Consider the following 16,125-nt stretch of genomic DNA (forward strand, 5'->3'; position numbering starts at 1 on the left):
CAACTTTTGTACAAGACCAAGAAAATGCTGATTAGGTGACCTAATCTCCCACCCCCAACCTAAAATCTACATTGTCCTCAATATAAAAGAAATAAGCATGCGATGCACATGGGACAAAAAGTAAATGAGAAGTGATGGAAAGATAATACCTGGATGAAAGAATCAAGAGGCTTTTCAAAGATTTCTACGTAAGAGCGGTTAGCACAAGAGAGAAACCAACAGAAGTAAAATAAAATAACAAAAATACAATCCTACCTATACCACTTTCGTAGGTGCTCTCGATTGCATTTAGCGTATGCAACAAGCCTTTAAACCCCTAGGTTTCCCCTAGTGGATGAGTTGTAGTCTCGTGAGGGTTTGCAGTAATGTTACCCACAAACATTGAACTGACTAATGAAAAAAATGACATAAAATGAAGAACTGGGTTGCGTCCCAGGAGTGCTAAGTTTACCGTCTTCAGCCAGACAAATAAAGCAACTACCCTAGTCCTAAGAAAACAGGAAACCTACCTATACCTCCATCAGACTAGGAGATCAATCCTGGTAAACAGGATCAGTCAAAGGCATGGACATGTCCTCTGAATCAAATTTCTCGACAAATGGTTTCAATCGATGTCCATTGACTTTAAACTCCTTGCCATTGTCGGGACCTCTTATCTCAACGGCCCCATGCGAAAAAACAGTGACAACAATATAAGGACCGGTCCAACGAGATCGAAGCTTACCCGGAAAGAGATGTAATCGAGAATTGTACAAAAGGACCTTCTGACCAGGCGTGAATGATTTTCGCGAAATATGTTGGTCATGGAATGCTTTCATCTTGTCCTTGTAAATTCTCGAATTATCGTACGCATCATTCCGGATTTCTTCAAGTTCATTCAATTGAAGTTTGCGTAGCGAGCCAGCGTTGTCCAGATTGAAATTTAGATTTTTGATCGCCCAGTACGCTTTATGTTCCAACTCCACAGGCAAGTGACAAGCTTTCTCATAGACAAGTCTAAAGGGAGACATTCCAATAGGGGTTTTAAAGGCAGTACGGTATGCCCATAAGGCATCGGTCAATCGGATTGACCAATCCTTACGATCTGGGTTAACTGTTTTCTCCAAAATGTGTTTAATCTCCCTATTCGAAATCTCAGCTTGTCCACTTGTTTGTGGATGGTATGGGGTGCTCACCTTATGAGAGATACCGTATTTCTTCATTAAGCTCTCGAATGGTCTATTACAAAAGTGTGAGCCCCCATCACTAATGATGGCTCGAGGCATTCCGAATCGAGAAAGGATGTTTTCTTTTAGGAATTTAATGACCGTGCGATGGTCATTCTTTCGACACGGAATCGCTTCGACCCATTTAGTAACATAATCCACGGCGAGCAAAATATACAAATTCCCAAACGATTGGGGGAATGGTCCCATGAAATCGATGCCCCAGCAATCAAATGCTTCAATGATAAGGATGGGATTCAAAGGCATCATATTTCGACGGGACAATGCTCCCAATTTCTGACAACGCTCACAAGCTTTGCAAAACTCATGAGTGTCCCTAAACATAGTGGGCCAGTAAAAGCCACACTGCAGAATCTTGGCCGTGGTCTTTTTAGTAGAAAAGTGACCGCCACAGGCTTGTGAGTGACAGAAGGAGATGACGCTATGATGCTCATCGTCTGGTACACATCTCCTTAGGATTTGGTCTGGGCAATATTTAAATAAGTAAGGATCATCCCAGAAAAAGTTACGCACCTCGGTGAAGAATTTCTTCTTATCTTGCGCAGTCCACTGTGTCGGTATGGCACCTGTAGCAAGATAATTAGCAATATCAGCAAACCAAGGTGAATGAGAGACTCTGAACAGTTGTTCATCAGGGAACATGTCATTGATATGGGTCGCCTCAAGGGAATCAGAGGTATTAAGGCGAGAAAGGTGATCAGCCACTACGTTCTCTACTCCCTTTTTATCTTTAATTTCCAAATCAAATTCTTGGAGTAGAAGGATCCATCGTATCAAACGGGGCTTAGAATCATTCTTAGAAAGAAGATACTTAAGTGCCGCATGATCTGTGTAGATAATGATCTTGGATCCGATCAAGTAGGACCTAAATTTGTCCAAGACGAACACTACAGCTAAGAGTTCCTTTTCTATAGTCGAGTAGTTCACCTGGGCAGAATTTAAAGTTCTACTTGCGTAATGAATGATGTAGGGCCGCTTATCTTTTCTCTGGCCTAGGACCGCTCCAAGAGCATAATCAGAAGCGTCGCACATAAGCTCAAAAGGAAGGCTCCAGTCAGGTGGCTGCATGATAGGTGCAGTGGTTAACGTGCCCTTAAGCTTGGTGAAAGCTTCCTGGCACTGCTCAGTCCACTCGTATGGAGCATCCTTTTGAAGAAGATTACATAAAGGACGAGAGAGAAGACTAAAGTCCTTTATGAATCGCCTGTAAAATCCTGCGTGTCCTAAGAAGGATCGCACGTCTCTGATGTTCTTGGGTGGGGGTAGGTTAGAGATAAGATCGATTTTTGCCTTATCTACTTCGATTCCCTTGGACGAGATGATATGCCCAAGGACTATTCCCTTCTGAACCATGAACTGGCACTTCTCCCAATTAAGTACCAAGTTCTTTTCTTCACATCTTTTCAGCACACATTTAAGACTTTTCAAGCACTTACTGAAAAATGGACTGTAAACAGAGAAGTCGTCCATGAAGACCTCTAGGTATTGCCCCACCATATCAGAAAAGATACTAAGCATACATCGCTGAAAGGTGGCAGGGGCATTACATAGTCCGAATGGCATCCTTCGATAAGCAAAGGTGCCGTAGGGACATGTAAATGTGGTCTTTTCCTGGTCTTCAGGGGCTATCTCTATCTGGTTGTAGCCCGAATACCCGTCAAGAAAACTATAATAGGAATGACCAGCTAACCTTTCAAGAATCTGATCAATGAATGGTAAAGGAAAGTGGTCTTTCCTCGTGACGGTATTCAACTTCCTGTAGTCAATGCACATTCTCCAACCAGTAGTGACTCTAGTTGGCACGAGTTCATTATTAGCATTGGCTACGATGGTGATTCCTGACTTCTTAGGAACCACTTGAGTTGGACTCACCCATTGACTATCAGATATAGGGTATATGATACCCACGTCCAATAGTTTAAGAACCTCAGCCTTAACCACTTCCTTCATGTTTGGATTTAGTCTACGTTGTGGTTGCTGAGCGGTTTTTGCATTATCCTCAAGATATATGCGGTGAGTACAAATCGAGGGATCGATTCCTTTGAGGTCCGCTATCGTCCATCCCAGGGCTCCTTTATGCTCAATGAGAGTAGATATAAGCATACTCTCCTGTTCTTTCTCCAGGTGGGCAGAGATCACCACTGGGTATGTCTCATCTTGACCTAAATAGGCATATTTCAAATTAGAGGGCAAAGGTTTTAGGTCAAGCTTCGGCGGCTTGAGGTTAGACGGTAGAGGCACTACATCAGTTTATGGTAATTCTTCAAATTGTGGCCTCCATCGGTTAACTTCAAGTACCGGTGCAGTATCAAGCAAGGCGCACGTCTCCCTAATCATGTCATCATCAAAATCATGGGAGTGGGCCAGGCACGTCTCTAGATGGTCGGAGGATAAGGTCAGAGGTGTCGTATCTTCCACGAAAGAGTCAATCATGTTAATGTCGTGGAAATCGTCATCATCCTCTGAGTTGCTGCCATTATTGAAAAAAATGTTTGACTCCAATGTCAAATTTTTAAAAGACATAGTCATGATACCATTCCTACAATTGATAATTGCATTTGACGTGGCAAGGAATGGGCGACCAAGAATGACAGGAATCTGAGTGCTCATGTTATTGATGGGTTCAGTGTCCAGGATGATAAAGTCTACAGGGTAGTAAAATCTATCAACTTGGACCAACACATCCTCAATTATCCCTCTTGGTACACGAACAGAGCGATCAGCAAGTTGCAGTTTGGTTAGGGTGGGTTTTAATTCACCCAAACCTAACTGTTTGTATACCGAGTAAGGAATCAAATTGACGCTCTCTCCTAAGTCAAGAAGTGCGTGATCAATTCGATGGTTCCCGATTACACATGATATGGTTGGGCTACCGGGATCCTTGAATTTCTGCGGCACGTCTTGCTTCAAGATGGCACTCACTTTCTCAGTCAAGAAGATTTTCTTTTGAATAATTTTCCGTCTTTTGGTCGTGCATAAGTCTTTCAGGAATTTGGCATATGAAGGTATCTGTTTCACGACATCAAGTAGAGGAATGTTGACTTTCACCTGTTTCAACACCTCTAGAATATCCTAAGAGTTAGAGAGAGGTTTTGGTGAAACCAACCGTTGGGAGAATGGAGCAACTGGCTTCTCTAGAAGTTCCGGTTCTACTTTTTGTGGGGCATCACTAGATCCATCATTGTTGTCCTCTTCTGGTTCTTGAGGCTTTTCGGGCCTAACCGGAAGAGTTTTATCAATGATCTTCCCACTCCTAAGAGTGGTGATGGATTTAGCATGCCCCATTTGATTTGAAGAGCTGGGATCATTACTCTCGTACTGCGGTTTAGGATTGGGGAGAGGTTGTACAGGAAGCATCCCCTTTTCTATAATCGTCATACGAGAGTCTATCTTTTGCATAAAATCTGTAATTCCCCGCATTGCTTGAGCCAGCTCTTGTATGGGATTTTGAACCGGTTCCTCTTGAGGTTTCACTTGATTTGGATTTTGATTGAAGAAACCTGGAGGAGTCGCCGTTTGTCCATTCCTCCAACTAAAGTTTGGATGATTTTTCTAGCCAGGATTGTATGTGTTGGAGTTAGGTCCAGTAAAAGGTCTTTGATAATTATTTACGGCATTGGCTTGTTCATTCAACACTCCTCGAAAGGCGGGTATTGTAGGACAGTTTTCAGTTGTGTGAATGTTGCAATCACAGATGCCGCAAACAATTTCATTGACCTTATCCTTCTTTCCTTCCATGGCCTCAACTTTCCTTATGAGCGTAGTCACTTTACACTTGAGATCATCCTCTTCTTTCAAGAGATATAATCCACCTTTCTCCTTTAATTGAGTCGGCCTAGACGTGGTGTTCGCCATTGGGTAATAGTCCCATGATTGTATTTTTTCAGCGAGACTATCGAGGTAATCCCATACCTCGTCAACATCTTTGTTGATGAACTCTCCATTACACATTGTCTCGACCATTTGGCGCATGGAAGATGTCAATCCATCATAGAAAAAATTTGTAATGCGCCACGTTTCAAATCCGTGTTGTGGGCATGAACTGACCAAATCTTTGAACCTTTCCCAACATTGGAAGAATGTTTCATCTTCCTTTTGGGCAAAGTTCATGATCGCTTTTCTGAGGGTAATCGTCTTATGATGTGGAAAAAATTTCTTTATAAATTTCCTCTGCATATCATTCCATGTGCCAATGGATCTAGGACGCAGTGAATGTAACCACGTCTTAGCTTTCTCTTTTAAGGAAAAAGGAAAGAGTTTCAGCCTAATTGTATCCTCAGATACATTAGGAAAACATAATGTAGCTATAATCTCATCGAACTCTTTCAAATGTAAATATGGACTTTCTGATTCAAGTCCATGGAATTTGGGAAGGAGTTGGATAACTCCTGGCTTGATGTCCATTTGTCCTGTGTTTTCAGGAAAAATCATGCATGAGGGCATACTCACTCCCGCCGGTTGTAGATAATCTCGTAAAGTACGAGGCGGGGGTGCCTGTTGCACCTCATTTTTATCTTGGGTATCCTCCACCCTGGGTGGGGGTAGAGGAGGTTGGTCTTCAGCCATAACTTCAGTTAACTCAGGGGATTTCGATCGGTGTCTAGTCCTGCAATGGATAGTCAACCCCTCAACCAATCCTCCTTCAGTCAAGAGACGTCGAGTGTCGTCACGGGCCCACTTGGGCATGAAAACACTCGCAGCCCTCAATTAAAAACCTAATCCTAAGAAAGGGAAAGAAAATCTAGAAAGAAAGAGAGAGTTGGAAAGAAATTACCAAATTGGAGTCCTAAGTTAAAAACCTGCAAAATAAAACAAAAATAAGTTAGATTCTAAAAAGAGAAGAATGATCCTTTAAAAGAAAAATAACAGTAAATTAATTTCTAAAAGAAGGTATTCTTAAAAGAAAGTGAAAATTTCTAAAGTAAAATAGGGAAGATCTAAACTAGAAAGTAAATTATTAAAAGAGAAAAAAAAAATAGAAAGTAGGGAAGGAGCTTACCGAATTAGGAATTTCCATCTTAAAGGCTTACAAAATAGGAAGGTTAGTTTCTAAAAAAAATTCTAAAAATAAATTAGGAAACAAATTAGATTCTACGATTAGAAAGTTACTAAAAATAAAAGTAGAAAGTTAATTAAGAAATAACCTAGTTTCTATTTCCTACAGATGAGAGGATACTAGAATTAGAAAATTTCTAAGATTTAAACCTTAATTCTAAAAACAGAAAAAGTAGAGAATTTAGGAAAGAATTACCAATTTAGAAGTTTATGTCAGGATCCTACAAAACAGGAAACAGGTTAAGTTCTAAACATAGAATAAAATAAAATAAAATAAAATAAAAACTTTTATCCTAAAGTAAATCTTAATCCTAACCTAATTCTAAAACTAATTAATCCCAGAAAACGTAACCGTCAGTCCCCGGCAACGGCGCCAAAAACTTGTTCACACCCCAAGTGCAGGGTTGTGATGTAGTAATAAACTCGGTAAGACCGAGGTCGAATCCACAGGGACTGATACCTGTACGTTATCTAAAACCAAGTAGAACTAGAACTAGACTAAGATGTGATCTAACCAAATAGAATTTTAAGGAATAATTGTGAAATAATTATCTAAAACTTAAGGAATTCAGAAAAGGGAAACTAGGGATTTAGAGGATCCACTTGTAGGGATCAGGGAGATCTTTTGCCTGCATCAGGAATCATGGAAATTAAATTGAATTTCCTCTGATATAACTTTAAAGGGATGAAAGGTATTTGAATCAGAATAGATTCCATCATCAAACCATGCCCAGGAGACAGAGCAAATAACAGAATTAAACTAATCACCAACCAATCAGATGATTATGAAGGTTAGGAAGGGTACCGACATCCAACCATGCCCAAGAGACGATGGCGAACATCAGGGCTTCCTGACATTATAATCAAAATAAGAGAAGAGGAATACTCAAAGCCATTGCAAGCCCATTGTAATTTCAGTCACAACATGCCATTAAAAACTAAAAATATTCCCATAAAATTAAATCAAAAATCTCTTCAATCTAATCAAAAGGCACAAGCAACATCTCTCCCATCAGGCTACAAGCTTCACCTCTTGGCCCTAGCTAAGAGGTTCAGCAGAACATGGATGGGCTGGAAAAAATAAATAAATTAAAATACAAATAAGAAGAAAAGAAAACAAGAAGAAAAAGAAACCTCTGCATTTGCCTCCACCGTCTCAAATCCTCCCGTTCAAGCCTCTGCTCCAGCACACATGCCAGCAGCCAGAACCCAGCACCTTCAATCGTGCACTCCTCCTTCTTTTCTTCTTTTATTTTTTTCTTCCTTTCCTCCTCACGCTGCCCAAACCCAAGACCGAGCACACCCTACTCTCTCTCGCTCCCAGCCCTCCAAACTTCCTCTCTCCTTTTATCCTTCCTGCAGACGGAGAGTGCCCAAGACCCATTTACGCACGGCAGCGTCCGTGTTCTCCTTGGAGACTTTGTCTGCGCAAAACTTGCGCTGAGCTGCTGATGGGGCCCATAATCGGTTTTGTCAACGAAATCCACGCCGTCCACTGGAATCCTCGTGGAAATCCAGTCAGGAAAGAGTGATTTTTGCAGGTTCTTATATGGCCCACTGGATATTGTATTCCGCCGTCCATCATGAGTTTCGGCAGTCGAAATCCGCTACACGTTGATTCCTAGAAAACTTCCACCTAGGTGATGGTTCCAGGCCTCTTTGGAATCCATTAGATGGTCCAGATTGAACCAATTGCCTCAGAGAGTGGACCACAACGATCCGCCGCAGGCTCTGTTGCGAAACAGAGCCTGCGCGTTTGAGCGCTGTGATGGTCGGTGGACCCCACAGTGATGTATTTTGATAAATCCATTCCGTCCACTAGGTTCAGGACGAAAAACTCTCCGAAAATGAGTGAGTTTTGGAGAAAATCGGTGTGGTCCATAAGCTAGCTTACTCCGCCGTCCATCTGACGTTTATCAGGTAATCTGCCTTTGTGTGTGTGCATGGGCCAAAAAGGAAAGCTAGGCGACGGTGTTAGTCACCTTGCAGAGCGTATGGACGGTTCTGATTTCCGATACCTGTGATGGATGGGGCCCACTAATGAAAAACGGACGGACAGCGTCTGTCCGCTATTGATGCGGAAGAAGAAGACGGGTCAGCCCGTCTTTAACCTGGCTGACCGTCCGGTGCGGCGCGGGCAGCGGTGCACTATGTACACGCGCTGTGCATACGGAGTCCACTGTGATGATCGTGAGAAATCCGCTCCGTCCATCCGCTTTGACATGTGGTTTAAACAGTCTAGAACAATTTTGAAGCATATCCGGATATCAGGCAGGCCCCATATAATGATTAAAGGGGCTGATCTGTCCGTTGGGCCACTTCCACAGTGATCCAGGGGCTGAAATTTTACGTGTACGGTTTATTTATGGTCCTCAAGCCACGTATGAAGTTTCGAACTGATCAGATGGTGGGAACCCTATGATCTTGCATTCTGGACACTTTTCAGGCCACTTGAGCTTCAATTCCTCGATTTCCGCGGACCCCTGGTGTATAATTCCGTCGCTCTTGGTCTTATAGAGTCCGTTCCTTGCCTTGGTGCTCCTGGAGCGTCAAATCCATGCATTTACCACCCTTTTTCAGTCCATGCTCGTAAATACACTCTGCATCACAAACACAATTAAATCAGGCCATTAAACGGTATCATGCTTGTAAAACTATGCAGCAACTGGGTCTGATATGCAATATTTGGCCCTCAACATCAAGCAACAATCAAAACCAAACAATCTCAGCAGTTGTTTGAGTCATCGCTCAATACTCTACCTCAGTAATAGATTGAGAAATGGATTATTGCTTCTTATTTTTTCAGGAGAGGAGAATCTCCAAAAAAAATTTACATAAGTCTATAGTAGACTTCTAATCAGATAGAGTTCCACTGAAATCAGAATCAAAATATGCTCATAATTTAAGAGAGGAAGCTAAAGAGAAGAAAAGAGCTTTAGAAAGATTATCTCGAATGATGCGCATGACAACAGCTAGATGTACAGAGTGTAGGGCACTCAAGAATTGGCTTATAAGGTGGATAATATACTCAATCTATAGTAGACTTCGAATCAGATATAGTTCCACTGAAATCAGAATCAAAATATGCTCATAATTCAAGAGAGGAAGCTGAAGAGAAGAAAAGAGCTTTAGAAAGATTATCTCGAATGATGCGCATGACAACAGCTAGATGTACAGAGTGTAGGGCACTCAAGAATTGGCTTATAAGGTGGATAATATACTCAATGTTTGGCCGAGAAATGGTCAAGTAAATCAACCTACCAACAAGTTGACGATAAAATATTAGATCAAAAAGTAGTTCTCCATCTATAGGGCCAAGCTTGATATTTAGTTCAGTTCGAGTGTCGATGTACTTTATATCATCTACTAAACGTGCTTGAGAAACAAGATTAGTAGCATATTTCATTTAAGATAGTAAATAGCCATGTGGAGAATATGTAACCTCAAGCATCAGAAAGTAATGCAAAAAACCGAGATCTTTCATATCAAAGAGACGAGTAAGATGTCATTTGATCATACAATTAGTAGCTTCATCATCACCCGAAATAATCATATCATCAACATAGAGCAAACGAATAGCACGTCGTTTGGGAGTTATCAAGATAAATAAGGCAGGATCATGAGAACTTTGTTGAAATCTTATTGACATAACTACATAACTGAATTTGGCAAACCAGGCTTGAAGAGCTTGTTTAAGACCATACATATCACATCTCAGGTCACACATGTTTTGCAAAATTAGAAACACCAGAAGGTAGTTGCATGTAAGCTTCTTCTTGTACATCCCCATTGAGAAATGTATTTTTGACATCAAACTGATGAAGAGGCCATTGGCAAACAACAGTAACTATTATTAGGGTCTGAACTATTGTCATATGAGCAACTGGAGCAAACATTTCGGTAAAGCCAATGCCAAGTTCCTTATTATAATTCTTAACTACAAGACGAGCTTTATACTGTTCAATGCTTCCATTAGATTTTGTTTTAATCTTGTACACCCATTGACAGCCAATATTATGTTTTCTTGAAAGAAGAGAAATAGGGTATCATGCTTGCATTCGATCAAGTGCATCTAATTCTTCTGACATAGCCTGCTATCATTTAGGATGATTTGTTGCTTCCTTGTAGGACTAAGGCTTATAATAGGAGTAAATTAAAGTAAGAAAATTCCAATGAGATAAAATGATTTTGTAGTCTGCATATCGAGCAGGAGAAATAGAGGGTCTGGAGCTACAACGAACTACAAGAGACAATGCATGATCAGTAGAGGCGAGAGCTAGAGGGGGAACATGGCAATAGGTGAAACATTTATTGTCCGATTTTTTGAAGGTCTTCTAGGTGATATCTCAGATGAAGACAAATCCTCAGAGAATGAAAGAAGAAACGAGATGTTAGTAGAGGAGATAGTTCCTCGTGTGGAATGAAATGGAAGATGTTTACAGAAGATAACATTTCATGAGGCAAGAAGTGCTTTGAATTTTGGATTATAACAATGAAACCCTTTTCTAATTGTCTAGGTACTTGAGAAAACAACACTTGACAGATCTGGCAGACAATTTATCTTGATCAGACAGTGGTAAGAGAACAAAACCAGTGCATCCAAACACACATAAAGTAATCATGAATGTTAGAAAACAATTGTTCAAATGGTGAAGTTGCAGACAAGACAAAAATGAGCATAATATTAATCAGATAATTGACAGTGCAAATGTCTTCTACCCAGGACTCCTTGGAACAACAGTGGAGAAAAGCAGAGCACGTACAATTTCAAGAATGTGGCGATTTTTTTACTCAGCCACACCATTCTACTTAAGAGTATATGGACAAGACTTTTGATGCTGAATATGTTTATCAGAAAAGAATTTTTTAAAATTTCCACTAATATATTCTCCTCCGAAGCCAGACCTTGGAGCTTTAATTTTAGTTGAGAATTAGGTTTCAACATAATTGTAAAATTGAACAAATATATTATAAACTTTAGAATGACTGGACATAAAAGACACCCAAGTATATCTAGAATAATCATTGTTATGGGTAAAAATGAACTGACCATATGAACAAAATCAAAGACTCACCTCGGCCTCGGCCTCGGGTACCAACCTCAGCCTTAGAGGTCAGCCTCGACCAAAGAACTCGACCTCGGTTACCAACTTTGGAGATTGGTCTCGGATACCGACCTCAGCCTTGGGAACCAACTTTGAAGGTTGGCCTTGGATACCGATCTCGACCTTAGGACAGAAATACACTCAGAATATATAAAGATAGGATTATCTTCTGAGATATTCGCTGAGGATATAAGGAAATCAATCACGACACGTTAGAAGGAAGATCTCTTCCGCAATATGTATCTACCATAGAGAGGGATTGCCATATATGCCACCGCCCCTAAAAGGTTATAAATAAGGACTTTGCCTACGGTGAAAGGTACACAAATCTCTCACCCAAAATCCTTCAATACTACTAGAGCCAAATTCCTAGAATGACTTTGGCATTAAAGAGTCCCCTACTCTAGTCAGGGTCTCCTTTGTCTTGTTCTTATACAGGCACTCGAAGGTCTAAAGAGGGTGAACCAGATTTTTGTATCAACGATTGGGTGTCATCTGTCGTTCCTGCTTTTTCAGAAAGCTACAATGACAAAAGGAAAGAAGAAAGCTCTAGTTGTCATTGCTGCAGTCATCCTAAATCTTCTTGAATCATCAGCCGAGCAAGGTGCCTAGCCCTACCAACAGTGGGCCGACTCTACTCCCCTAGCTCCTGCTCCTCAATCTCTCACCTGGGGCGGTTGATTACTCTCCTTGAAGAATCGAGTCGAAGACTTGAATAAAAATATGGATCGACTCATACAACTCCTCGACAGATAGAATCCACCCTCGGTCGCGATGTAGAGGAGGGTGCTACCACTACACCACCTCAAGCACCAGTCAACTTATAGAGAAACAAACAACCTCTTGAGCTGCCAGCCTAAGCTCTTTCCCACACTTCGAGAGTAACCACACTCATAGACTCCCACCTATGTCATGTGCCAAAGAGAAAGAGCTGTGGAAAAGCCCCCGAAGTAGTGGCCGAGAACGAGGGCCCTTGGGAGGCAAAGCTCAGGAAAATTCAAAGGCAGATCAGCGACGTCAGACAAGCCTTCCATGCTCGAGTGTTGACCTCAGTAGAGGCCATGTTAGAAGAAATTGAACCATCATTAACTGACGACACTATAATATCTCTGCTTCCACCCAGGTTCTGGATGCCGCAGATGACCTCCTACTCAGGAACCGCCGATCCGGCCGAGCACCTCAAGTCCTTCAAAGTCTAGATGAAGCTTCAAGTGCCTCGGACCCTGTAATATGGTGAGCATTTTCCCTGACCTTATCAGGAGCTGCTCGATGGTGGTTCAGGCAGCTGAAGTCGAGGTCCATCAGTTCCTTCTCACAACTCAGCAAAGCCTTCCTCACACAGTTCATTAGTGGGAGAGACAGAAGAAAACCATCAGCTCATCTTCTCACAATCAAGCATAGGAAGGACGAGCTCTTAAGAGACTACCACATCCATTTTAACACCAAAGTTGTCCAGGTTAACGATTATTCCGACCAAATAGCTCTGACTGTCATGGTAGCTGGCCTAAAATAAGGAAAGTTCTTCTCTATTAGTAAGAACCCTCCGACTACCCTTGCCAATTTACTTAACCGAGCTCAAAAATATTCCAATGCTGAAGAACTTTTTTGCTCACGAAGAGCTGCTCGAAGAGGAAATAACTCAACTAAGGATAGGCAGCAAAGGAAAAAAGGAGAACCCTCTACCGTTAACACCAAAAGAAAGAAAGAAGACGACCAAGACTGAAGCCAGCGTACCTCGACATCAAATACTGAAGAGCGTGTCAACTGACCAACCTACTCAACTAAGAGCGACCTCCCTTTTTAAAAGGGAAAAATGTACTCATGATTCTACTACTTTGTTTTCTACTACTTTATGGGCTTCTATAATAAAAGAACTTCTCTAAGTTAGGGGAAGAAAATTCTTTTAAATGATTTCTCGACTATTCAAATTATACGGGCTACTGAGGATTTTCTTTAGTACAAGGAAAAATTAGTTCTCAACCAGTTGTCTGACCCGTAGAGAAGAGGTCGGACCACTAATTGGCAACACTACTCAAACTACACAACTGACTACAAGGGCTTTCCTTGAAGAAAGTCCTCCACTATGAATTCGACTATAAAAGAACCTTCTCAGGTTAGGGGAGGAGAATTTCTTTCAATTCCCTACTATTCGACCTTACAATCGACTGTGAGGACTTCCCTTAGTATAAGGGAAGAAAGTCATTTTACCAAGTGTTTCGCCTACTACTATGGGAACGACTAGGACTTCTCTCAATTGAAGGAAAGAAAAGCCACAATCTACCACTGAACAATCGACTTATCAATCTTACCCCTACTCCGTCCGACCTCCCGACCTCTTCGGTGCAAGTCATCACATAGTGTCAGTCCACATTAACTTACTTCCCGAGCTTCTAAAAAATACTCGGAAGTAGGAGGGCTACTATTATGGGTAAAAATGAACTATCCAGATAAACTGACTCGAAGACTCACCCCGAACTCGGCCTCAAATACCAACCTCGGCCTTGGAGGTCGTCCTCGACCAAAGAACTCGACCTGGGTTACCAACTTTGGAGGTTGGTCTTGGATGCCGACCTCGGCCTCGAGAGCCAACTTTGGAAGTCAACCTCGGATATCAATCTCGGCTTCAGGATATTTACAATATATAAAGATAGGATTATCTTCCAAAATATTCACTGAGGATATAAAGAAATCAGTCACGACACATCCAGAGGAAGATCTCTTCCGCGATACACATCTACCATAGAGAGGCATTGTCATATACGTCACCGCCCCCAAAAGGCTATAAATAAGGACTTCGCCTACGGTGAAAAATATGCAAATCTCTCACTCAAAACCCTTCAATACTACTAGACCCAAATTCATAGCCTGACTTTGGCATCGGAGGGTCCCCTTCTCTAACCAGGGTCTCATTTGTCTTCTTCTTGTGCAGGCACTCGAAGGTTTAACAAGAGTGAACCAGGTTTTTGCATCAATAATCATCAATAAAAAGACACGTAATACAAGATCCTCATTTGGATAAAATGGTAGCCAGTCTCCACACATCACTATGCATAAGATCAAACATAGAAGAAGAAATATAGATATTGTGACTAAAGATAAAGCATGAATTTTAGTAAATTTACCGGATTCATAATTCTTGATGTTGTTTAATTTTTTATCAGAGAATTGACTGAGAATACCATGTGAAATCATATATTGTAATCGATAAGCGGAAACATGATCCAACCGACGGTGCCATAATGATGGAGCATCAAGTGTGGTCACTGCACTAGTAGATACGCAACCTTAAGTATCCAAGTTCAGATAATCCAAAAAATAAAAAATAAAAAATTCAACCTTATGCCTAGTACCAATTACCTTTCGGAACTGCAGATACTGCACATAACCATTGGAGGGAGAAAAGACCACGTTACTATTACATCACATAATTTAACTAACCAAGAGCAAATTCATAATAATAAATTGAACATGATAGCACCATATATGGGTTTTTTTTTTTTTTTTTTGGTGAAAGACCCGACTTTGGAAGTTGCCATAAGAGCTCCATTTGCTATGCGAATAGAGTTAGAAATGTATTAACAGTCGTGTAAAAGAGACTCATTTGGACTTATGTGACACGGAGCACCAAATTCAATTAAAATATATGAAACAGTATTACCTGAGAAGGGAGTAGTGGAATTAAAAAGTACACGGGCGGCCTGAAGGAGCATACACTGAAGTTGCTTTAGATTGAGAGTGATAGATGGAGAAACAACACGAGTATTGATCCTATGTAAACATAACAGGAGATGGGTATGTAATATGCTCTGGAGACGAACCCATGTTAGCAGTAGCCGGAATAGTACAACACTTATTCTAATGCTGTGAGCAGTAACGTGTCTGCATGACGGTTAGAGAGTCCGTGTTCTGATTTGAAACAACAAGTCAAGCAACAAATTGGGCCAGTCGACAATGGAGCCCAACAGGCAAGCCCATATTGGAGAAAACAGTGAGAAATGAAACCAAGCCCCCCAATGAACTTGGACCTGAACAATCTATGAGTCAACCAAGAAGCAGTTCAGTGAGATTAGCTGTACTTAGGCCCACAAATAAGGCCCAACAGTGATGAACGTCGATGATTATAAACTGGCCAGTAAAGTTTGAAGTATGATCAACATATGGCAAGGAAGACCCACCATGCGTTAAGGTTGGTATTCTTGTACAAGATCTACAGATGTTTCAGGGCATGAAACGGAATAAATCCTATCATTGGATATTTTGTAGTTCACTATAAGCAGTTGATTTTTATTTTTTATTTTTTCCCATTCTTCTTAACATACCATTAATATTTTCTTTGCTACCATAAGTAATTTATAATCCCATTATCATGCTTCAATGATCATCCTACTGTTCAATTTTTAGACTCCACATGTAAGCCATGGAAAATTTGCTTCTCACCTTCATTAAAATATAACTATTGATAACCTTGGTAACAATCATCCATTCAGCATAAATAGCTATGTAGGCCCTTGTAGGATAGTATTCACAGTATAGAGATGATTCCATTCATTACGTGCTCAGCATGTGGAACTAATTATTGGGCAGCAGTGATGAAATTTGAATGTAGGATGAACATTGGATGGTAAGCATGCGGGTTGATATGGATTTGACACATTGATTATAGTGGCCACAATGAATCTCCAACATTCCAATGTATTGGATTATTTCAAAATAAGAAAATTAGGAATTAAAAAACTATC

The 16,125-nt window shown here is 41.0% G+C and overlaps 1 non-coding gene across 1 annotated transcript; it reads left to right on the forward strand.

Annotated features, from left to right (window-relative positions):
• Positions 1-5,247: 5,247 nt before the first annotated feature.
• On the forward strand, positions 5,248-5,354 carry LOC131247766 (small nucleolar RNA R71). Its single transcript, XR_009172036.1, has one exon. It is a non-coding gene; the product is annotated as a small nucleolar RNA R71 (small nucleolar RNA).
• Positions 5,355-16,125: the final 10,771 nt, after the last annotated feature.

Source organism: Magnolia sinica, chromosome 5 (assembly GCF_029962835.1).
Source record: "Magnolia sinica isolate HGM2019 chromosome 5, MsV1, whole genome shotgun sequence".
Taxonomy (NCBI): domain Eukaryota; kingdom Viridiplantae; phylum Streptophyta; class Magnoliopsida; order Magnoliales; family Magnoliaceae; genus Magnolia; species Magnolia sinica.